Raw genomic sequence first — 26,745 nt, forward strand, 5'->3', positions numbered from 1 at the left:
TTGGTATATTCGACAAGACTACATCTTTAAAATAAAGAAGATTCAATTCTTAATGCTTTGCAATCCTGTAAGAGGGAGGGACAATCGAAGTCACACAGGAGGAGGTATTCCCTTTGTTTAGCGAAACTCCACAGAGATAAAGCACTAAATGCAAGATTAACCCCTTGTTTATGTGATAATTAGGGAATATATATCTATTCTCTCAAAGATTAGTCTTATATATTCAAAAAGAATTTCTCATTTATTCTAAATAACCCTTAACACTGTTTATAGAATAATTTCTCACCATCACAATCACAATAGTCATTTTTTAAGGCAAAAACTACATCAAAACTTTTTGAATATGCAAGTAGATAATCTCCACAAATGAAGATGAAAACATATTTTGAGCATGTTTAAAGTGGATTAAAATATAATAATAAAAGACACAACAAAAATCTTGATACAATAATAGCTCAAATAATTATCTTTAACAAAAATCTATTAAAAATTACTATAAAATTATAAAATGAAATTAACATTAATAAATAATCAATTAATTTATATAAAATCCCAATTTAATAATGAATAATTACTTAATTCTTTAAGTTCCACTTCAAAGAAACCATTGACACATCAGCTAGAGAAGGGTGCATTATTGTTTTGGAGTAAGAGAAGGGTGCATTATTGTTTCGGAGTTCTATGTCCGTCGCATCAATATTTTATTTGATGTGCCCAATTATTTTTCCAAAGTAAAACTATTATTCAGCTTAAATAATAAAATGTATAATATTTCAAATTCTATAAAATGTATAATATTTCAAATTCTTTGAAAATCCGTTTTACTGAAACACAAATATATGGCCGTCGATGACATGATCGGATGGTAGATATTCTATCCCGCCTTTAAATTCAAATCCTCTTGGTAGTTTGGCGCCATTGCGCGTATCCCTCTCAACGAGCTCAGTAGCTCGCATTTGAACAATCATGGTTTGCAATCGCATAAACATTGCCCCAGAATCGATCCACGAGCCACCAGATCTCTCTCTGCACGACTTCCAACAGTTCATCTGCGTTTCTTCGTGGTCAAAACGATTTCAGAAAAGGTATTTTTCTGCAAGAGAGTGCTAAAATTGCAAAGCGCCATTATTTTCTTGTCGCCGTCATGAATCCTCTACGCCTTGTCCTAATGAAATTATTTAGAGTTCTTGATTGGAAAAATTTGCCATATTTCGACTTTCTGGAAATATTTCATTAAATAAGCTACCGTATTATCTAAACTAAATCTGAAGAAAGAGGCCGTGCTCAAAACAATGTTTTAAGCAGCAAATTTCACAAGGGTTCTTTCTGGTTCAGTTATTCTGAGCTTTCAATGGAAAATTTTGACTCTATTTTGGCTTACAGGCAAGATTTCATAAACTAACGCTCTCTATAAATGGACTAGACAAGGTTGTGCTCAAAATTTTGTTTAAAAAACGACAGAGTTTGGGAAGAAGTTCTTTAAGTTAATGGATCAACATTCAGATGCATTTCGAGTGGTTTGATTGAATGATTTATGTCTCAGTTCCGCACATTTCAAAGTTTTGGAGAATGGGAATTGATAATTCTGGTATTTGATGGTGTTCTATTCAAATTACACAGAAGAAGATAGAAAGCTAGGGCTTTTAGAGGCTAAGCGTACACAATGGCACAATCTTTACAGGTTTTCGTGAGATTTTTAAGACAGGCAAATAGGATAGAAAATTAGGGATTTCACTAAGCCAAGAAAGCTAATGCTACATTCTTTACAAATTTACTTCAGAGTTTTGAGACTGAACATTTTTTATGTTCAAGTGGTTCGTAGATATCTTCATGCGGTTTCTATTTCCATGGAACCAAGAATTTGATACCTCAACATGAAATACTATGCTCCGAAGGGTTTTCCCTTCCAGCTCATCTTTGTGTAATGGAATAGAATCGTTAATGCTCTTTAGTGTCTGGAGAAGTCAAAACTAATGGATCAGGAAGCAGGGGCTATTGGAATGGTTAGTAATTGAGGGAAACACTATCCTTCACAATATAACAACGTAGAGGAAAACTCATGGTACATTTTTGTAGTTTTGGTCAGATTAGGCCATCCAAGCACGCCGTTAGAGATTTCAGAGAGAAGCTCTTTGTTTTCTTTAGCACCAGCTGAAGGGGAGAACTTTTGCCACATTTCGGGGTCATCTCTGTTCATTATAGAAGGAGGTCTTGTAACCTGCTCCAAACTGCCAGTTTCTCTCTTTGAAAGTTTGTATTGAAAACCAGTGCTGGGTCGAAGGTTTACTCATATGAAGGATGCAGAAAATGAGAGTCCTTTAGTGAGTCCATGAAAAAGGCTTGGCGAAGATTTGGGGCAAAATGATACCTGCAGCAGAGCCAACAAAGTTCCAAAATTAGAGCCAACCTCACCAATTAAAATCTGCAAACAACCTGGAATCCTATCTTTAGGACGAGATTGTTTGAAGCACCCCGAAAACTCAAGTATGTTATTACTATGCTACCTTTCTATAGACTGGAATTATTTCTTTTATTGTTGTAATATCCGTGATATAGTCCTGGTTCAAGCAATTGAAAGATAGACTTGATTTTTCTTCTAGTTGATTATGAGACTCTGTACTCAAGGTCATAAGAAAAAAAAATCCAAAACTTTTTAGCTAGTGAAGCATAAGTTCCTGAAAGTTAAATAGTAACTATCTCTATCCAATTACCCACTGTGCAGGCAGGCATATCACTGATTTTAGCAAGCCTTAGCATTTTCCTGTCTACCTGGATAAGGAAGCAAAATACAAACGAATAACTATCACTATTATCCCTGGTTGAACAGGACAGGTAAAAACCATTGTTTCCTTAAATTAGTTTCATCTTTTACCCCTATAATAAGTTATTGTGTCAGGTTTCTGAACTCTTCCCTGACACACATGAAAGTCACATGCAGTTTCAACAATGGTATTGATAAATTGTAAGAAATTCTTGTACAAGAACATTCTTATAGTCCTTGCCTCTCAATGCCAAGCAGATGTTGCAATGAGAATTTTGTCCAACCATCCAAAATAGTAAATACATAGCTCCTCCTTCTTCCTTAGTCTTATAGCTATTGCAATATGATTAACAGAGCAAAGATTTAACCGTGTCCTTAACATTAGCACTGAGATGATATACACTAAATCCTGCCATAGTCACTCTAGCTCTCCATTTTCCTGTAACTTCATACCTCTCAATCCTTTCTTCTCCCTCACAAGCAATTATGTTCACTGTGTCTCAGGCAAGGCATTGTTTTTCAACATTCATACGATTTCTGCTATCCCTTTTAAGTGTAGCATCTAGCGACTCAAACACTGATGAGTAATAGTTTAATGCTTCCATGGACTGGGGGATGAAAGGTGTATTATTAGTGTTAACCTCTTGTTTTACTACTGTGACTACTTTAGGGTTGAGAGACTTCACCATCCTCAGAAGCCGGTCACATGAGTTCTTTGTAGACACACTTTGATCGAGCATGTGATGCAGTTGGAATGCAAAGTTTACTACTAAAACCTCATATGGATTTATCTTAAGTATCCATGGTTGGACATCTGAGTCCACATCGATATAGTGGCTTATCCTTATGTTGGGATCTGATTCCACATTAAGACTCCCCTCCTAATTATGTGTGTATGGACGAAGTGGTTTATAAGGCATTACATGTGCCCAAAGTTTTGCCAATCTGGAGGTTCTCGGTATGATGCGATAGCATCCTCCTACACTCTGTTATTAACATCATCAATGGTTTTAGTGTTATGCCTTGTAAGCCCTCTTTGGTTTGTGTTTGTTATTTATGGTGTCCATGATAATTACAGTTCTTAGGTCTTAGTCTTAGTCACTGTCTTAGGCTGATTTTATTTATTAAATTTTTCCAATCTGGAAGTTCTCGGTATGATGGGATGGCATCCTCACGCACTCTGTTATTGACATCATCAATGGTTTTAGTGTTATGCCTTGTAGGCCCTCTTTGGTTCGTGCATGTTATTTATGGTGTCCATGATAATTATAGTTCTTAGGTCTTACTCTTAGTCTGTCTTGGGCTGATTTTATTTATTAAGTTTGAAAGTCGATGAATATACAGACGAGCAATTGATAGGTTAAGTTTGTGAATATGAAAGAGTAATAGATATGTGTGTACCTGCAAGGCTGCATTAGTTTACATGCCATGTTTCACTGTATTTTTCTTGGAATGTTGTTGAATGTGAACATGCCTTAAATGGATAAATGAATGTGTATGTCCTGGGTGGATAAAGAAATGTTTGCCAAAATGTTGCATTTGTGGAAATAGCTCCCAGCGCTTGATAACAACTCTTAAAATTGGGGGGTTGTTTCTGTTAAGAACAAGATGAATATAATGGTTTCTGAAAGAGTTATGGGGTGATGAATTCTATGGAAAAGTTGATAGTCATTCAACCAACGATAGTTGAATAAATATTAATATAAATAACAGTAGAGAGGCGTGTTAATTTCCTTGACATTGTCTTGTCCTGAAAATGAATTGTTGATAGAAGGTTTGAAATAATGACCAGAAATGGATTTAATTGCAGATAATCCAGAAGAACTTGATACCAAAACCTATGGTGCCACAATGAACTGCTATTGCAGCTGCGACTTACAACACTGGAAGTTATGAAAGCATGTGAATTTGTTACATAACCTACGACCATTGATATTTACAAGGGTCAATGAGAGAAGTGATGGAATCAAATCTCACCCAAAATATTGAAATAGCCTCCTCAAAAGTGCACCAGAGAGAGCAAAACCCAAGTACAATTGTGCTGAAAAGTTAAAAGTTAAAACATAGATGCAAGAGTGTGGGAAAATTCCAACCACAAGATGAGACGAGACAAATGAGAGCTCGAGTTGAACTCGAATGAGGCATCCTCTCAAGAGGGGTTATTGGCCCACATAACAAAGGCACACACAGCAAGAGGGTTATTGAGCCTACACAATGAGGGCATACAACACAAGAAGGTTATTGAACCTATATATCAAGTTTTCCTAGGTTGGAATTAACCACAAACCTAGTTTCAAATAAATCAAATTAAATATGGCCTTACCCATAATTACAGGTATGATACCTACAAATGATTTGGGGCCACACGTATAGATACACCAATAAATTTCAACCACAAACCTGTAAATTTCATTTTCCTTCACACCATGCATCTAATTTGTATTCTGTATGAGAATTAACAAAGGAATGATGCTCTTTTTCCTCTTTTCCGCTTTCCACAATATTTGTTGTTTTTTTTGGTGAGTTTTCCATGTTCTAGATCCCACTTTGTTCCCACGCACTCAAATTTTAGTTGCCTTGCTCTGCCACAATAATAATGCTTCAAATTCTTAGTTCTGGATTTGCTTATTCTTATTTCTAGATTTGCTTTAAACCAAATCTTTACCTGTAAACTGAGATGTAAACTTAGAGTTGTGTTTATAGATTCAGAAATAAAGTTGAGTTTTTGCAAAGTTCTCAAATGAGAGGCAAACGTTTTAGGCTAAGCACAACCATACCCTTTATTTTCCTCCCTTCCTATGGATTATAATTGATAATCTAATATTTTTTAACTTCAGTTGATTCTCTGAAATTGATTCCCTTCCTCCATTTTCATTAAAATCATCATGTTATAAGGCAAAAGGGCATACCTTTATATGAAATTTTGCCAGCAAAGAGTCCAAAATTAAATTTTGGACAATTAAATTTTCATGCAACTAAGCAACATTGCATTTTAACAATACTCTTGGTTCAACATTTTTTGACAATGGTCTTGGTTCAGTACTTTCTTACGAGCAGAGCCCTCTCCATTCCTTCAAGCAAGAGTGGTCTCCTTGGAAAAACAATAAATCTGACCATTTCAATTTTTTCATAATGTAATACCTGGTACCAGATATCTTTGGTTTATGCCTTCTAAAAGCTTGGATACCTCATCAATTTTTCCCTTAGAGAAACACTGTTTTACAGAGTCAAAAAGTCAGTTTCACAACCTCTTCTAATTATTTTGTCTTCTAATTGTAATGATTTTTCCACTTCACTGGCCTGAAATAGAGCAGACATTACTTCTGTGTATACTTTAACATGTACAGAGAATTTACAATCTATCACTTCCTCAAGAACTTTTTATGCCTCAATTTTTTTTCCTACCTTCCCAAGATGATGCATGCCATAGATAAAACTTGCATAACTTGGAACAACACGTTCCCTAAGCATTTGGTTCAGTATCTGGGCAGCGGCTTGAACTTTCTTTGATTTGCAGCAAGCTTTGATGAGTGAAGAGTACAGAGCATATGTGGGTGAGAGACCCTTTCTAATCATTATCTCCAGTTGATTCACTGCCTCATCCACCATACCCAACTTGCATAGGCCTCCAATGAATGTCCTATAGCAAACTATATCAGGATTTAAAATTTTTCATCTCCATTAGATAGTTCCTTGCATGGTCCACTCTACCAGCATTGCACAAAGCATTGATCAATGCATTCAAATGGATTGTCCACTCCGAGAAAGGATTGTCCCTGATTTTAATATATAGTGTGACAGACCGTATGTGACAGGCAGGTGGAAAACTTTTCTCGCAATTGACTAAGCGACGTCCTGCGAGCCAGACTTGAGACGGAAACCCTCGTCAGAAGTATATGCTTGGCTCTTTTCCAAACAAATGAAGAGTCAATGAGGTTTTGTGTGATCACTTCTGGTATCGTATTGGGTTATCGTTAGAAGCGATAATTGGATTCTCATCGAGTGAGTTGTTCTGCTTTCTCGATTTGAGAGGGTTTGTTTGGAGGGAAAAACGAAAGAGGACATACAAGAATAGTGAGGGGAAAGATGCAGAGGAAGAGGATTGAGAACATCGCCAGCAGGCAGGCTACATTTTCCAAACGTAGGTGGATTGCTGAAGAAAGCTTACGAGCTCTCGGTGCTCTGCACTGCAGAAGTTGAACTTGTGATTTTCTCCCCAGCAGGAAAGCTCTATGAACTATTTTTTTGTGCAAATCCTACTATTTTGATTCTAATAATCATGGCTATGCAAACCTCATGAGATTCTTACTATAATAACCCCGGTGGTGCAAGCCCTAGTAAGCTCGATGTTGAAAAAATTAGTGTAAAACCTCCATCAACAACATAATCAATACATGATGTCAAAAAAAATGGAGAAGCATCCAAGGTTCTTAAGCAATGATGTAATGAATGAGGTGGAGAAGCATCCAAAGTTATTGAGCGATGGTTAGCTATACGAGGAAACATGCAATGTCATCTTCCTCTCATTTTCATGGATATAACTTAATATAACTTTCTTATGTAGAAAACATGGCTTATCTTAGGCTTAACCATGCATATAAAATACCACCTATCACCTTCATTGAAAAAAGAATGGTGTCTTTGTTCATAAATATCAGTGATTAATCGTAGGAATGGCTATTATTCTCTATCAAACAAAATCAAGGACTAAGTAATGAAGATCTTGGTCGACAACAAAACTTATGATTATTAACTTCACATTAAAATTCACTTCATCTCTGCCACCTTCAAGGAAATCTTTGTTATCCATCACCATATTGATGTTGTGACTTGGTCCTTGAAAAACATTCAGCATGTCTGATTCATGGAAACCTTCAAGTTAGATAGTATATGTCATGCTAACTTGCAAGAGATTGGTGTGAGGTACACTGAGGCTTGCAGGGCCTGCCCTGCAGTTTGCCCTCATGAAAGCATAGAAGTAGATTATAACCAGTTTCTTAAGAAACCATGAATCCTTTCTAGCCTTGACATCTCCGTGACCAACAAGATATACAACTCCTGATAATTCAGAACACTTCCATAGTTCCAAATGTACATCACAAGAAGGAAGCAGGTGGAAAAAACCATTTATCCAACCATTTTCCCCCACTTTCATCAAAACTGCAGAAAAATAAATCAGCTCAATTGATCCAAATAGAACAGGAAATCCAATCACAAGGAATATATTTTTTGCCCATATAAGAACCATGACAAGAGTCACTAGGCTTGTAGTCACCATCATCATCCCTACCTTTGCAATGCCATATGCATTTGATATCTCGGCCGTGCTCCTAAAACAATCACATACCAAGACACACATTATCATTAGAACCCAGTTGATGACAAGAATGTAGATCTGACCCATGAACCGTCGGGATGTGTGAATTATTTTCAATCTGGGAAAGCATCCTAGGGCCATGGACATTTTAATAGATGAAATTGTTGCCGAGATCATTGCCTGGCTTGCAATCATGGCAACAACAGTAGCTATCACGAAGACTGGCCAGATAAAACCATCTGGAATTGAAGCATAGAATACCTTCTCCACCACAGAGGGATGCTTCATAAGATATGCAACTTGATCCATGTAAGCCAATAGTAGGCATGGGAATACTACACATGTGAAGGCTATTTGGATGGATCTTACTGAGAAGTGACCCAAATCAGCAAACATAGCTTCAGCTCCTATTATGCATAACACGCAACCTCCTAGGGACATCCATGCTTTGATAGTGTTCCTCTTGAACAAGTAATAGATATAAACAGGATTGAATGCCCTTAAAATTGTCATGTCATGTTAAATAATATTGTAAAGTCCAATAGAACCAATAGAGAAAAACCATATCATGAGTGCCGGAGAAAATGTCATGCCTACTTTGCTTGTACCAAACTGTTTTATGCTGAACAAGATCACCAGGAATATGATTGAGACAATGACCACTGTGTCTTCCGTAAAGCTAGATATTTCATCTTGCAGGCCACTCACAACAGACATGACTGATATTGCAGGTGTAAGTATGCCATCCCCAATTACCATGGAAGTACCCATGAGAAACAAGAGTAGCAGTAGGGTCTTCAATTTTGTACTTCTCTGAAGGCTTTCTTTGATTCTTAATCATCTTTCCAGTTCCGGGGTGGGCAACTTGAGCTTGAAACTGGAATTTTTTTCATCTGATGGTTGCTGGTTGGGGAGCAGATTGACCTTTGCATATATGCAAATCAAAGAGTATAAGGAAAATGTCCCCCCTTCACCATTGTCATTGGCTTTGAGCATAATGAACACATATTTAGCCAAAGGGATGAGGGCTATTGTGTACATCACTAAAGCTAATGCACCCAAAACATCTTCCTCTCCTTTGGTACGAGCTTGGATGAATACACTAGTGAAAACATACAAGGGGTTGGTACCCATATCTCCATAGACCACTCCAAGTGTTTGGAATGCCAAGCCGAGCGTCCGTCCTAATGAAAGGTCCTTATCATGGCCCTTATGAACACTGGGCACCTCCATGGCCTCCACATCAAAGGAATCCACTCACTTGGTCTTTAGAACGAGCCTACACCTCATTTTGTGTCATGTCTGATCATCGTCAACAAACCACCTTGGGGATTACCCTTCCATTTCACTGCCATCAACCCACCTGGACTCTGATGACAACAAAGACATTGAGCCCTCACTGATCCCATCCCTGTCTTTCTCATCCCAGACATTGATATGATAATGGGGTTGACAATGACAAGAATGATACACAAAAGAGAAATCAATAAAAACTTAGGAGAATCCCCACAACTGTTTATAAAAAAAGCACAAGTTTATCATCCAAAGAAGCAATTTCTGCATTCAAAGACCACAATCCTCAATCTCATAATTTTATCATCCATAGAAACAAATCCTGCATTCAAATCCCATAATCCAGAAAAAGAAAGAGCTCAATCTCTTCGACCCACATCATAACATCGCATCCCACATCTAGATTTCCATTGAAATCTTGAAAATCCTCATACCCAAATGATTTTTTCCAATGATTTCTATGAATACATTACCATCCTTCGATCAGAGCGTTTTTCTTATCTCATCAGAAAAATTCTCCGAGGTCACGTTAATACCAATAAAATTATACAGAGCGATAACCCGTAGTTATGAAACAAAATTGACACACTCGAATCTCAGCTGAAGCAATATATGTTATAAAGATGATAAGCTCGTGGAAGATGTTCATTGTAGTTTTGTTGGATTATTGAATATTAAATCATAAATAGTTTAAATTGATTTAGGTGATAATGGCTTCATCGTAGACCATGTTAAAACATTAATACTAAATCATAGATAAAATTTTAACCTTTTTTATATAGCATTAATTGTGTAACAATTTACAGTGTTAATTGTTTATTTACTTATAAATTAATAAAATATAAATTATTTATAAATTAATAAAATATAAGTGATGGCTTTAGGTACCAGGAAATATTTGCAAATAAATTAGCTCCTCTACGAGTATGTTAATTTTTTAAGTTAGATTACAAATATAAAATTTAAAAGTATATAATATTTGTTTTATGAATTTTTCTTACTAATTTTTGTTTTGTTTTTGTTTTTGTTTTGTTTTTTTTTTTTGTTTTTGTTTTTTTTGTTTTTTTTTCAGTTAAATTACAAATACAAAATTTAAAAGTATATAATATTTGTTTTATGACTTTTTTACAAATTTTGTTTTTGTTTTTGTTTTTTTTAATTCTCTACATTCGGTTATTTTTCTATGTTCTCTCCATGTGATTTTTTCTCACTAGTTAACAAACATGGTATTAAAAACTCACAATGATGGGATAATGTGTTCTATCATATCTCAAACTATTCCCTCGTTGTAAACACTCTTAAATGATCATTTTCATGGTATTAAAAACTCACAATGATGGGATAGTGTGTGCTACCATATCTCAAACTATTCCCGCACTTTTTAGATGTAAACACTCTTAAAATTATCATTTTCAAATTGCCTATAAATATGAATTTTTTATTACTATATGAATAAACCATTAAAATGTTATGAATAAGATATATGAAATAAAAATTCTTAATTTCTTTTTTATTATTATGTAAAGCCAAATTATGTTGAATTGTCAAAATTTAGACTTTAAAATTGTTAATATTTTTTTATTATATAAAGCTAACCTCTCCTAACCCAAAACATCACTTAAATCAATCTCTTATATCATAAAATATTCTAAAAAGTGAGATTTTATATTCTTTTCAACTTTAGTATTTTGTCAAATATTAAGAAATGTGAAACATAATATATATGTTAAAGAAGAAACATATTATATATCTTCAAGGAGAAACATATAATGGTAATGCAAAGTTTTAAAAGGTATGCGATCCTTGGGCTTATTGGACAGTATATAAAAAATTTCACACCTTTTTATGAGATATGGGAGGAAAACATGTTAAAGATTTTTAATAAATATAAAATTTCCAAAATGATGCTAGTTACGTGTGATTCTTTTTTCATTGTTTGTGATTATGAAAAATGAAACTCAATGTTTTTTCATTAGTGCACACATATTTCATTATATAATTGCATATATAAAAATCATTCCAGAGCCGATAACAATAAAAGTGAAGAATTTATGGTCCAACGTTATATTTAAGGGAGATGTTTAAGGATGATGTTTGAATTTTGTTTTGCATTTTAAGACATTTGGAGGAAATATTAGGAAGGACTTTGAGAAAGGATTGTCCTTGATTTTCAAAAATGGAGTTGTTCCTTTCCAGCCATATGCCCCAAGTGACCATCAAAGGGAGAGCTCATATGTTTTTTGGATGTTTTCTTTATAGCCATTTTTTTACACATATCCATAGAGTCCCCATGCCATTGATGTGAGTTACCAATATACTTCTGAATTTCAAGCCATACTCTGATAGTGAAGGGGAAATTTATGAAGAGATGTGGGATGTCCTCAAGCAAAGTGGGCATCTACTGGGCATAAAGAAAAACCTTTTTTGTAAGATATCCCATGTTGGCACTTCGTTTTTAAGGAGAAACCACATGAATAATTTAGTTTTAGGCGAATAGTTTTGATTCTAGATCTTTTTAACCCACCAGGGAGGAGGGTAAGCCTGAGGTTGATGGGCTAAAGACAAATAACCAAACTTGGGATTGCAGCTACTCGAGGGGGTGTTTGACCAGACTAGAGTGTCTTTAGAATTTGAGAGAGATACCATATTATGACTAAGAGTTTCAATATATTTGTTCCATTCTTCAGTTAGAGCCCCTTCCAATAGTAGGTCAACAAATTGCCTCCAAGCTAGGCAACCCATCAGACCCATATGATCAGAGGCCTGATTTAAGAAGAAGATTCTTTGAGTGTGAAGGAGCTTGGATGAGTTGATTAGAGAGTATATGAGAATCCCCACAACCTATTCAGGGATCTTTCCCTACAAGAAGTTTTGTACCATCTTCAATTCGCCATCTGAGACCTTGTAGTATGACTGAAGCGTAATTTTTAAGAGCTTTCCAAACCAATGATCCAAAGGGTGGAAATCACTTAGGAGTATGAATCCAATCCATTGTTGAACAGGGGCAAATATATTTGTTTGCTATGACTTGCGGCCACAACCTCGTAACTTGAAGAAATTTCCAGACACCTTTTTTAGCAAGAGCCTTAGAGAACCAAATGATATTTTTTAAGCCTCATCCCATTTGCTTGGGAATGGCTATGGAAGACCATGCTGTAAGTGAAAATGGGTGACGATCTTGTTCCCCTTCCCACAGGTATCTTAGATAGATTTGTTTAATTTTGTGTATTATTTCCAGAGGAACACAAGCAAGCAGTGACCAATAAACAAGAATTGCTTCTATTACCGCTTTGCAGAGTATCAACCGACCTGCTCTGGAGAGCTACTTGTTGCACCAATGCCTAATTCAAAATTCTATTTTTCCAACGAAAACATTGCAGGGTAAAACAAATCTAGCGCACGATAGATTTGTTTTTAGCACAAACAAAAGCATTAAAGGGTAAAACAAATCTAATGCCCGCTAGATTTGTTTCTAGCACAAACAAAAACATTGACGGGTAAAACAAATCTAGTGCACACTAGATTTGTTTCTAGCATAAATACAAGCATTGTAAGGTAAAACAAATCTAGCGTATGCTAGATTTGTTTTTAGAATAATCACAAGCATTGCAGGGTAAAAAAATCTAATGTGGGTTAGATTTGTTTATAGAACAAACAAAAACATTGTAGGGTAAAATAAATCTAGCGTCCACTAGATTTGTTTCTAGCACAAACACAAACATTGCGCTAGATTTGTTTCCAACATAGACATGGTCATTGTAAGGTAAAACAACTCTAGTGTAGGGAAAAATAGAAACAAAAGCATTGTTAGGTAAAACAAAAGCACAAACAAAACATTGCATGGTAAAACAAATCCAACACGCATTAGATTTGTTTCTAGCACAAACAAAAGCATTGTAGGGTAAAACAAATCTAGCGCACGCTATATTTGCTTCTATCACAAACACAAGGATCGTAAGGTAAAATGAATCTAGTGTAAGGCAAATGCAAGAGAATTGCAAGGTAAAACAAAAGCACATATACAAGCATTGAAGGGTAAAACAAATATAGTGTGTGCTAGATTTGTTTCTAGCACAAACACCAATATTGCAAAGCAAAACAAATCCAACATGCACTAAATTTCCTTTTAGCATAAACACATGTATTGCAAAGTAAAACAAATCGAGCGTGCCACTAGATTTTCTTTTCGCACAAACACAAGAACAATGCATGCATTAGATTTATTTCACCTTGCATTTTTGCTTTTGTTTCTACTAGAAGGAAATCTAGCATGCACTAGATTAGTTTTACATTGCAATGTTGCTATTGACAACATGCTTGTGTCTGTGCTAGAAGTTAATATGGCATTCACTAGATTTGTTTCACCCTACAATATTGTTATTTACTTCTGTTTACGCTATAAGGAAATATTACACGTGTTAGATTTATTTCACCTTGTAGTGTTGTTATTGGCAATGTGCTTGTGTTTGATTTAGAAGGAAATCTACAATGTTTTGGATTTCTTTTGCTCTAAGGAAATCTACAATGTGTTGGACTTCTTTTGCTCTATAATGTTGTTGCTAGCAATATGTTTTTGATAGAATTAAATTTAACACACATATTATAGGGACTATTCCATGTATAAAATACAATCTTTGTCCAATGTTGGAGTTTATGAATAAATATATTATTGAAGTATGTTGTGTTTTTGCTTTCAATGCACAAATATGCAACCATAAAGTGACAAGCACAATTTTTTTAGCAACGTGTATTGTTTTTCTTTCATCTCTAATATATAGCTATGAACTTCCAAAATCAATTTCACTAATTTCTAGATGCATAAGGTCACTTTTTCTTCATCGACACACACATCTGACAAAACTCAAATTTACACTTTTTGGGGACCTAGAGGTGTTTAACATCCCTATGTATTCATCCTAAATAGTACGTCGTCAGATATGTAATGGTAGGAAGTCCTAACATTGGAACTAATAAAAATGAGAATTATCTAGTATGTATGGTACTAGAACTTTTATTTGGAAGAAAACTTCTAGAATGACTTCCAAATATCAAGTTTATACATCAAATATCCTCACTAAGTGAGATATAAATACAATTTATGTTTCACTTAGGACTTTTAAAAATCTTAAGTAGCATCAATTTTGAACATTCTTTGATGTTATGAAGGACCATGTTGTAGTTCTCCAACAAGTTCTACAATTTTCTTAGGAGCATTATTTGTACACATACATCAATAATACAAGTGTCATTTCCAAAGTCAAATAGGAACTTGGTGGTTTGATATGAGTTAATATCTATCATTCTATAATGCTACATAGATATCTAATTGTTAGGACCTCACGCACACAACACACATATGTAAAGTACATTTTTGTACCAAGCACTAAATGATAGGGAACAATGTTTCAGTAAATAAAAAATAGCTACCATAATATCTTAAATTATTTCATCCATATTATTTTTTTGAAAGTTGTGTTTTGACTAAAATATAAAATCACATTTTACATGGTTTAACCTTAATTAAAAACTACAATTGATTTTTTACATAATTAATAAGAATTACAATGGAAAAAATAAATTTTACAAAAGGAGAATGCGTTGACCTCTTAATTAGTGGTCAAGTTATTGGGCTCGGAAGGGTTGAATCTACATAATTTGGAGCTTTTTATGCATGAGAAAGGGTTAATGTAGACTATGATACAATGTTGATAATTGATGTCACTCAACCACATTTGATTGTGGAGGATGTTGATGAAGGGTACATTCATCAATGGGAGATCATGGGTTTGAGACCCAACATAGGTAAATCAAAATATTGAAGCATGTGTTAATTATTATCGAGAGTATACTAAATGTTTTGTTTGAGAAAATACTAAGCTTATTTACTTTGTTTTACAGGTGCAAATGGTTCTTCTACACTTTCTCTTGGAGGCAAGGTAGATCATTAGCAAGATGGAGTGAAAGTGGGTGAGGGCTACATATTCAATACAGAGCTGGGGTATAAGGTGCATGGAAAGATGGTAAATAAATGATGCATAATGGTTAGAATTGAGAAGGTGTTAAAACATGATGCTTCTATACCACATCCAACAGGATTTGAGCATACACTAGGGGGTGTATTGGAATCTTATCAGATTTAGCCAGAATCAGATTGGGAACCTCACTATCATGATCATGCCATAAATATTCCCCAAGATAGGGTTACCTTCATATGCACAAATGTTTATCTTACACATGATTGCAAAGAAACAAGCATGTGCATTGCCAAAGGAATAATAGTTAATGTCTGTGAGGATGACATGGTTGAGGGTGAAAGACCATGTGAAATGGAATTTGGTGTTTTTGTGGAAGAGATAGAAATTGCCAAATATGTAGGATTGGGGATATGTATAAATATTTATTGATTAGATCTTTGGTAAATTTCTAGAAAATCTCTTCCAAAAAACACTAAATTGCCAAATATGTATAAAATTCTTGATCTACTTGAGAGAATATCTTGAGGTTAGGTGGAGATGATTCATGAATGTAATTTTATCTTTTGAATGATCTATTAATATATTTTAGAAATAATTTTCAATGTTTGTTGTATATCAAATATTCCATTCTTATTATTTTTTGAGGGTTTTTATATTATTTAGTACACATGCACATTTTGGTTCAACTTCAATGTAATCATGTGACCATACTTTGTTTAAATTACATGACACTTTCATTCAACTTTTACATTTAAAGTTTTTTTTTTTTTTTTGGTTGGAAGGATTTATAGAATGCACTAGATTTCTTTGTTCTTGTGCCAAAAGGAAAACTATCAAGATTTCACCCTCACCAAGGTTAGTACTCTAATATTGTTCTTGGCAGTGCATTTGTGATTATGCAAGAAGGATACCTAGTAATTATTATCTTTCTTCTAGACACCATTACAATTATGCAACCAATGCTCTAGGAGTGACATTGTCTCAATAATCACAATGGTTAGAGTTATATCTTTTGATGTGCCCTTTTATTGAATTTGGAACAATTTATGAAGATAAATGATAGTGCAAAAGAAGTGTGTATAAATATGTGATGTTGTTGGCACTACATTTGTGCTTGAGTTGGAAGGAAATATAATTGTATAGCTTTCCTTTTGGCACAAACATAATAATCCAATCATAATTATTTGATCCATGGAGAATAATGTGATCTTTGTATAATTTTGAAGTTTATGAATAAATGTATTATTCAGGTATACTATATTTTTATTCCAATGCAATTTCTTTGCTTTTAGAATAAAAATGAGAATTATCTAGTATTTACAGTACCAAAACTTTTATTTGGAAGGAAACCTCTAGTTTGGCTTTCGATTATCAAGTTCAAACATCAAACATCCTCACTAAGTGAAATATAAATATAATTTCTCCTTCTCATAGTGATTTTAGACATTATGTAGCATCGATCTTGGAATTTCTTATATTTTCCAAAGGACCATGTTTTGGTTCTTCAACTTCTACAAATTTCTTATGATCATTATTCATACACATGCATCAAAACTACAAGTGTCATTTCTAAAGTTAAATAGGAAGTTGGTGGTTTGATATGAGTTGATATTTGTCATTCTATGATACTATCTACATCCATAATTTCTTGGTCTTCATACATATTTTTTTGTGTAATTTGTATGTAAAGTAATTTTTAGTAGTAGGCACTAAATGGTGGGAAACAATGTTTCATTACATACATTATGACTACCATATTATTTAAATTATTTCATCTATATTACTTTTTCGTAAGTTGTGTGTTTTTGTGAAAATATAAAGTCACACTTTACATGGTTCAACCTTTAATTACAAGTTACGATTTAGTTGTTGTTACAAAATTTATACAAGCTACAATTGAAAATATAATTTTGGCAAAGGGGACTATATTGATCTCCTTATTAATGATCAAGTCATTGGGCTAGGAAGGGTCAAATCTATAGAATCTAGAACTTATTATGTCAGAGAAAGGGTTAATGCAGGTTATGTTACAATTTTGATAATTGATGTCACTCAACCACATTTGATTGATGAGGATGTTAATGAAGGGGGCATACATCCATGGAAGATCATAGATTTGAGACACGACACAGGTAAATCAAAATATTGAAGCACGTGTTAAATATTATTGATAGTATAATAAGTGTTTTCTTGAGTAAATACTAACCTTATTTACATTCGTTTATAGGTGAAAATGTTTCTTCTACATTTTCTATTGGAGACAAGGTAGATCTTCTGCAACATGGAGTGAAGGTGGGCGAGGGCTCCATATTCAATACAGATCTTGGGCATAAAGTACATGGAAATATGGTAAAGAAATGATGCATAGTGGTTAAAATTGAGAAGGTGTTAAAACATGATGCTCCTTTACCACATCCAATAGGATTTGAGCATACACTAGGGGGTGCATTGGAATCTTATGAGGTTTGGCCAAAATCAGATTTGGAGCCTCATTGTCATGATCATGCCATAAATATTCCCCAAGATAGGGTTAGATTCATATTTACAAAGGTTTCTCTTACAAATGAATGCATGGGAACAAGCATGTGCATTACCAAAGGAATGTTAGTTAATGTCTGCAACGATGACATTGTTGAGGGTGAAACGCTAGGTGAAATGGAATTTGGTGTTTTTTTGGAAGAGATAGATGGAAATTGTGAGATATGTAGAATTGGGGATAAGTCTATACATTGTTTGGTTATATGGCCAATAAATAAGTTGGTGGACAAAAAAGGTGTGATATTAAGGGTCAAGGAAAAGTTCAAGGAGCCACCCAAGGAAATGGTGATATGGGATGTTATAGAGGACACAAATCCCTTAAACAAATGGGATGGGTATCTTTGTAATGAAAAATATAGAAACTCAATTGATATGCATGTAACAAGGTCATATAAAAGGATTAAACGAGTTATGGCTACAAAAAAATGCAAAATGTCAAACAAAAATAGATGAGAGAAAGAAATTCGACTTTTGGCAGTAGATGTATGTTGTAGAAAATATTGTCTTCAACATATGGATAGGAAGTCCATTGCAGGTGCTAGAAGGGATATGATACAAATAAGTAAAAATGGTATTAGGGAATTTTCCTTGAATTCACTCATGTCAAACACAGTCATGTCAAAGGGCCATGGCCATGGCCATGGCCTACCACCTATTGCTAGAAATGTAAAGGACATGAGATTAAATGGGAATATTATTTGTAAGAAAGCATGGTATAAGATACATAAGATTCCTCAAAGCACATTCTATAACTACCAACATTATTTCCAACATGGACATATCAAAGCTATTCATGGTAACACCAACACATGCAAAGCACGAGCTCACACAGTGGCAACCATAGAAATATTACACAAAATTGTAATGGATAATTCAGATTTTTCACCAAACCAAACACGTCAAGTTGAATAAGATGGAACATATGCTCCTTTAAGATTGCTTCCTTCGACTTATACACAAAATTCTTTGTTAAAAGAGATTAATGAGGCTCTTCAAAATCTCAATTACCCATCAATATCATAGTCAACAATGAGCAAGATATGGAATACTAAGTTTCGAGATGTGGCATTTTCAAAGAACACCAACTTTAGTAAATGCAGTGAATGTATTGCATTGAAAGCACAAATGAAGTCAACAACTACAAAATAGTTGGAAGAAAAGGCATGAGGTAGGCTGAACAAACATAACAAGATTGTTATGTGTGGAAGATATTGCTACTATGCCCATAGAATTATGTCAGAGCAGTTTCCAAAGGAGCATTTGAGCATTATGCATGATAAAATGGACAAAACAAAGACTTCGATCTCAAGGCTACGTGTCAAATCAAAATCTATTGTAGGAACAAATTTAGGTTTGTCATTGACAGGTATGCTTACACATGAGCATAAGACAAGAGGTTTTGGTAATTTCTCCCTACCATTTGTACATATGGGATCAAAATTTACTATTACATCCCTTGCAAAGTGCTTAAGGGATCTTGAAGACCCATAAATGGATATGTATGGTGATCTACTTTATGAAAGTGGAAGTTCAAGAAACCCACTTACAAATGCATTACTTGACACCTCTATTTACTCAAAATGTCAAGTGTACAAGGATGATTTTATATCTAATGGAAGATCAAAAATTCAAAATGTGGATTTTAAACCTCTTCCTCCACATTTTTTGTTATAGTTGGACAATGCAACGAGTGATAACAAGAATCAATACCTTTTGACATTTCTATCACTTTTAACTACACTTAGTGTCTTCATCACTATTGCGGTTGGGTTCTTGCGTGTGGGGCACACCCATGAAGACATAGATGGAACCTATGGAAGAATGTCTTCCAACCTAAAAAGTAAAGATATTTATTATTTATCTGAAATGATGGATACATATCACATAATTGAAGAAAATCGAGTGTTTCCACCTACACTTATTGGTAAAGTCTATGACTTCAAAAGTTTCCTTAATGGATACATCAAGGAGGGAAAAAATGAACTAGTTGGACAACTTAATGTCCAATACTTCCAATTTCTTGTACTCAATGATGTTCCAGTACTAAGGTACAAAGAATAAATTAGAGATATTAAGTGGTCGGAACCAGTTCAGTTATGGAATATAGATGATGAAGGTCAAACTATAATTCCCATAAGGAAGCCATCTTTCTTAGCTTCCAAACATAATGATGTCTCTTTAAAAGAACTAAAGGAAGGGATAACATAATACATAAAAATGTGGAAAGACACTATTGGGAATGAGGATTCCCCAATTGTTACAAAGGAATGGAAAAATAAAGTAGTGTATTGGGAAAGAGTTCTTGATACATTAGATGGAATCTATAATGATCATAAAATAATAAATGGAAGTGATTCATCTTCTGAGGATTTCTGGCCCAAGACAAGGCACATTGTTGATGTTGATCGTAATGCACTCCAAGTAATATCAAGTATTATGGATGGAGATTTTGATAATGCGATAGATGAACCAATATATGCTGGACCCAAATTCAAAAAGCCAAAGCCAACATTCAATTTGATGATTGATGTTGAGAAAGGAAAGATGTTGCTAGTTAGATCAAGAAATGAGGATGCAAGAGAGATGATTTGGATGGAAAAATCCTTCTAAGATATCTTTACAGATAATGAAAGTGAGAATCTTCATGTAAAGGTTGACTGGTGGAAGCTTATGTCAGGGAAATACAATGGAAATTTTTTTAGAGCAATATTGGGTACCAAATCCTAATGACACAGAACTTGGCTCTATTCCAATTAATAGCACAATGTGGGCATGGATGCCAAAGAAAAAACATGCAAGAAGACCAAGATAAATAAATATGGTGTAGAAGGCATTCTTGATCTACTTGAGCGAACATCTTAAGATTAGGTTTATATGGTTCATGAATGCAATTTTTTTTTTGAAGGATCTATTAATATACATGTAGACACACTTTTCAATATTTGTTGTATATCAAATATTCTCTTCATATTATTTTTGGAGGAGTTTTCTATTATTTAATATTTCAATGTAATCATGTGTTGATACAAATTACATGACAGTGCCATAAAATATTTAAGTTTTCAAAGCTTTATTTGACCAACATGACTTGTCACCATATCAAATATGCATAATCATATTCGATAATGCACTTAAAAGCATATTCTAAACTTGGTCTATTAAAACAATAGTGGAGTACCTAACTAGTATTCTATTTAATATAAGCCATTTAAACACTTAATAAATGATAGACACTTGTAATAATGTTTGAAGTGAATTTTCCTTAATATTCCTTATTATAATTGTTATAAATCAAATTTTCTATTTTGTTGCACTCTAATTTATAAAAAAAAAAATTGATCATTGAGCAACACAACTAAAATTATAAAATATTTACTCTTATAGATTTTGAAGTGGTGCCAACATTGTACTCATATAATAAATTTGTACTTAATGTAGGAAAAGTAGTTAGTGTCAATTTAAAATGGTCAATAATAGTAAAAAAAAATATTAATATATTGTTAAATAACTTTATTGGTACGATTTTTAAAAAAAATATATTATTCATGAGTCAAATTTAATACATAAATATAAATATAACTATTAATGATAATAGAATTAATGTAAGGAATCTAAGTTTTAGATTAATGTTAATATGTTCTTTTCAATATAATATCCTTAAACACTACATGAATAAAAACTAAACATTTGTAATAAATAGTTTAGTTCTCTCTTTCCTCTTGTATTTGAAAATAATCAAATTGTACTACTTTGTTACTATTCTAATTCATGATTGTTTTGATCATTAAAACAATTAGTAATTGAGTCGAGAGGCTCATTCTACAATCCAGTATGAGGGGGTGTGTAAGTTTGTCCGTCCGTTTGTGCCCCTTTAAAATAAAAATTATGTTCTAATGGAAAAATAAAAAAAATAATATGTTTTAAAGTAATTAGAAGTAAAAAAATGTGTGAATTAGATTTTTGAATCTTATACTTTTAAAAAATATTTTACCTATAGATTCAGGTAAACTATTTGAAGATCTATGTTAACTAATTTATGTCAATGTCAACTTCATATATATATATATATATATATATATATATATATATATATATATATATATATATATATATATATATATGATTAAAATTTTTATTTGGTCTTATAGATATTCTATCTAGCATTCAAAAATACGGTTTGAACAACGAAAAATAACACATTGTATTTTGCACTCTAAAAAGTTTGCATGTGAATAAATTTGCTTCCTACATCCGCACTTAAGATGGATCTATAATGGTATATATTGGACACATTACTATGATCATTTGTCATTAAATAACTTTATACTTAATATATATCTTGCATATTAATTTATTATTCATTAAGTAAGCCTCAATCAACTTAGTTTTTAACAAAAAAGTACAAATAATAAATAGAAATAAATTATGCTACTACTAGCATTCAACATTTAATTTGATCCTAAAAAAATATTTTCTCGTCAACTCTAAAATGGTGCAAATTTCCTACAATAGTGTGTAATGATGATGATGATAATGATGATTATCATCCACTAAGACCAAATATGGAATATAAGAAGGCAAAAAGATATTACTCTAAATTATTTCGAATTTTATTGGTATGCTAAAAAAGAATTAAAAGAAGTGTTTCAAGGGCATCATAATTTTGTTTAGTTAAAATATCAAGAAGGTTGGTAGCATCACAATTATTTTGAAATTTAAATCCAATATGAGCATAAACTGGATGATCTATGAGAGTTTTTTAATCTTCAACCAAGTTAATATTGTTGCAAAGGTGATATACTTTTAAATTGTGCCATGTCTTAGTAATAATCGTAACTTAACAAATACATGATATTTACTGTATCAGATTATAATTAAATGGCTTAATAATAGTAAAATACACATCACTATTTTCATAAAATAACCTTAACAAACTTACGTTTTAAAACAAACCATAAAAATATTAAAATAGATAATGTAAGGAATCCAAGATTAAGATGTGAAATATTTTCTTTTGCAAGTTTATATAAATTTGGTTTATAAATTTTATCTTGATAACTTTTACACAAAAAATGGTGAATATATATATTAAAATTAGTAAACTAAGTGACTTTCTAATCCCTCATTTTGAAAAAACTTTATCTAGTTAAAGTTCTAAATTCTAGATCCATTGACTTCTTCCAAATTTAATGAAATATGTGTTTTTTGCAGAAATTGAAATCGTTAATCTAAAGCACACTTTGTGAAAATTAAAACACACTTGCATGAATTGAAATGCTATGCTAAAACAAACTTATCTTATTACCTCCTCACGTTACATCTCCTTCAATGATTCCATACTTCTCCAATTTTACAAGTTTCACATTACAAATTCTTCCTCTTCCTCCCTCCCTATGAAAGGAGAATGTTCTCTTATTTATACAAAAATTAAACAACTACCTCATTAATGGTGATCCACCATTCTCTCCTTAAATCCATAAAAGTCTCAACCAATTAGACACATATCCATGATTTTTCTCCATGAGATATGTTTGATTCCTATTCCAAATCTCCTTCCAATCTTGAAAAGAATTCGAAATTGAACCTTGGAGGCCACATAAGAGTGTATTGGAAGCTTCCAAATCACCTACACATGTCGCCAAACTCATTCCACCTTTAGGTATAAGTAAATACATGTTACTTTTCTAACTTCTAATCATAAATTCACTTTAAATACTTGAAACAAATACTTTTGAAAATACAAATATGAACCCATATGGTAATGAAAATGGAGGCTAATGTAATGATAAGGTGATGAAATGAGGCAATAAAGTAGGAATGAAGGTGAATGTGTATGAAATTTTGAAGACATTTTGGAGGCTCAACATACCCCCCAACTGAAGTTATTGCATGTCCTCATGCAATCTATTGCATTGACCATGATTTCATCTTTTGAATTATCTTGCTTCTATATGAACTTTGGATGATGTTGATTCTTCTTTCTAATTTGCATAATATTTTGATAACTTTGTGCCTTTTGCAAAGTTTCCTTTTAAAAAACATTTGATTGCAACATATTACTTTGGTTGATTCTTGTGTGGCAACCAAATTTTATTAGTATTGGTTCTTGTGTAACAATACTTTTCTCATTTTCGTGTTGCATAAAAAAGAATTTTGAAATATTTTAATCAACCATCTAATGTGCTAATTATTCGATCATCATTTGCAAAACATATAACTTTTTGGATCATAATGCAATAGTAGTTGTTTGGAAAAGTATGTTGGTTAGGATGACATGTGATATATAAAAGGTGATGAAATATGAATGTGATATGAGGTATGAACATGAATTGGTATCCCCCCTTCCCAAATAAAGGCATTTTAAGTTTTTATGAAATGAGAAAGGGAATATGGTGAAGCATTTTCCAAAAAATATAATTTCAGTATTGAAGGAATTATATGATAAAAAGCTAGAAAAGAACATACCTTTACTTACCTATGAAGTGGACAAGCTATGCATATGTAGAAAAGTTGTGGCTACTGCTGGATCATGGAATTCTAATGTAGAATCATTTGCTTCTTGGTTGCATAAATAGTGGATGAGGTCGCGAAAGTGGATTCTTTATTTCTGCTGCCAAATCTATTGTATTCGCTATAAAATGCTGAATTGATATAGTCTTCACCTGCTACAAAACCTGATGGTACAATTCTAGTCATGCGAATAAATGTGTTGTTGTCGAGCATGAAGAGAATTCATTGGATTACTGACCATTAATGGATGTCATTAACCAATGCGAGGTAAACTCACCATTAATGTCAATGAGTGCGAAGGTACCTAAGTACATCTTTGCGAAGTGCTAATAGATGAGATGATGTCGAGCCACTTGCAAGATCCAATGATCAAGGGACATTGATGTATTCCCATGATTATCAGTGAGAGAAATTTTCATTAATGCATACAATCCTCAAGGTATTAATAAGGACTCTAGCCTTGAACCTAGATAATGTGCTGATGTGGATAGGCCAAGACTTGTTAGAAGGGAGGCCTTAATGAATCCTCCATCATCTAACGCAAGAAAAAACAATAATTTTGAGGGACTATGGATGAAATTTTTTGCAGTGGATCAAGGTTTATTTGAAAAAATGAAAAGGGAAATGGATGAATAATATTTGTAGGGGAGCTTAATGGTTTTATTGCTGGGTTACATGTTAATGAAAGTGAGGAAGGAAAGTAGAATGAATATGAAGAAAAATGAGATGAAGATTTTATTGACTGAATGAGTAGGAATGCGATGGTAAAAATGGTTTATGAGAGGCTTTCTAATGATGCGATGGAACTGATTTGAAATTCTTTATCCAAAATCATGTGCTCATGCTTGGATATCTCATCTTTGTTGTTACTTTGATCATGTTCTTTTTGAAAGAAATGTGGTTTTTGAGAGACACTGTTTTACTTATGGTCATTTGTTTATCTTCCTAGAATCTGCAAAAAAAGAAACTTATTACTTTTTCTTCAATTAAATGTAATATTATCACAAGAGAAAGGTGATCAATATCTCTATTTATGACATTTACACAAAAAAACTGAGAATTGGTACTAGTAAAACAAATTCATGAAAGAAAATCAAATGAATTTTTACCTGTTTCGAAACTAGTGCCTTGGTTTACCTGTCATATCTTGTTGGAAATTTCTTCATTCTTTTGCTATTTCAAATTCTGATGAAATATTTCTCATTTTTTAGATCTCATCGAGATTTTTTGTCGATGTTTGAATCGTTGAAAACCGATGTCGTATGAGAAAGTTACACTTATTTGAAATTTTTGTGAAATAATGAAGATAGTCATGTGTGAGTGTGTCATGGCAACATGATTCTGGTGTGAAAGATGAAGTAAATAGATAATATGGCATGTTGATCATGAATTTACAATTAGAATGCATTGTTGATAGATAGATCATTGAATTGAATACAAAGCTGCATAATTATTTTTTAGCTGCAGAATGTGCACATTTTCTGTAGCTAAAATATTGAATCGGAAAGTTAAGTACACACAAATATGCATTTTGTTATGAAAAAATAATCAGTCCAATCTTCAAATTAAATAGTACCTCTTCGAGAAAACTAGCAAATACCCTACTGGTTTTTTGATTACTGGAAAACATTTTTTTGTTTTTTTTAAATGCAAGGTATTTCCGATCTGCTTATTTACCTGTAAAACCTTAAATGGCTAAAAGATGGTAGAGAGATTTGTTTGTTATTCCATTTCTTTATGTATATTTTCTCTATCAGGTCCTCTTCTCCACGACTCTTTGTTCCAAAAGCATCATTTTGCTACACACCTCCAATTAAAGTTAATGTAACTGCAAGCTTTGTTGTGAATGGCTTGAACTCCACGACTTCACTTCTTTGATTAATTCCACAATGAAAGACAATAGTTGGTGAGTTAGATCCCAGGATTTTGCCTCAACATAGGTGAAGCTTATTGTATTTCCATAATAACCCTTTGGAAGAGGCGGTTGGAATAGGGAACGAGCGTTTAAAGCAAACAACAATCTCAAATCTTGGTCGGCAGGGAGATTCAGAGCCTTTGTTCTTGATTTCCACAAGCATTCTGATAACACTTTGAATGTGGTGCACTGGCTACCTTCCACATGTCGTAGAGTGGTCATAGGCTCGCAGATCTCACTATGAATGTACTCAAGAGCGCAAGAGGCTTCCCTGCTATACTTTTGGGAAAGGACTCATGAAGGCGAGCATGAATGTAAATGTTCTTTCTCAATATAAATTGAACACATGGGATATGAGGCCACATAAGCTACCCATGGCGGGTAGTGTCCACCCAAATACTAGGAACATAGAAAGGGATCACATGGTCTAAAGTCG

At 33.3% G+C, this 26,745-nt stretch overlaps 2 pseudogenes; both read right to left on the minus strand.

The window, feature by feature from the left end:
- Window positions 1-3,005: 3,005 nt before the first annotated feature.
- LOC149178868 (scarecrow-like protein 1 pseudogene) lies at window positions 3,006-6,370 on the minus strand (annotated as a pseudogene).
- A 1,374-nt stretch (window positions 6,371-7,744) lies between these two features.
- On the minus strand, window positions 7,745-9,368 carry LOC149178869 (putative potassium transporter 12 pseudogene; annotated as a pseudogene).
- Window positions 9,369-26,745: the final 17,377 nt, after the last annotated feature.

The sequence above is a fragment of the Pinus tabuliformis genome, chromosome 4_1, assembly GCF_031772625.1.
Source record: "Pinus tabuliformis cultivar Carrire ecotype Pingquan chromosome 4_1, CPIR1, whole genome shotgun sequence".
NCBI classification, from domain to species: domain Eukaryota; kingdom Viridiplantae; phylum Streptophyta; class Pinopsida; order Pinales; family Pinaceae; genus Pinus; species Pinus tabuliformis.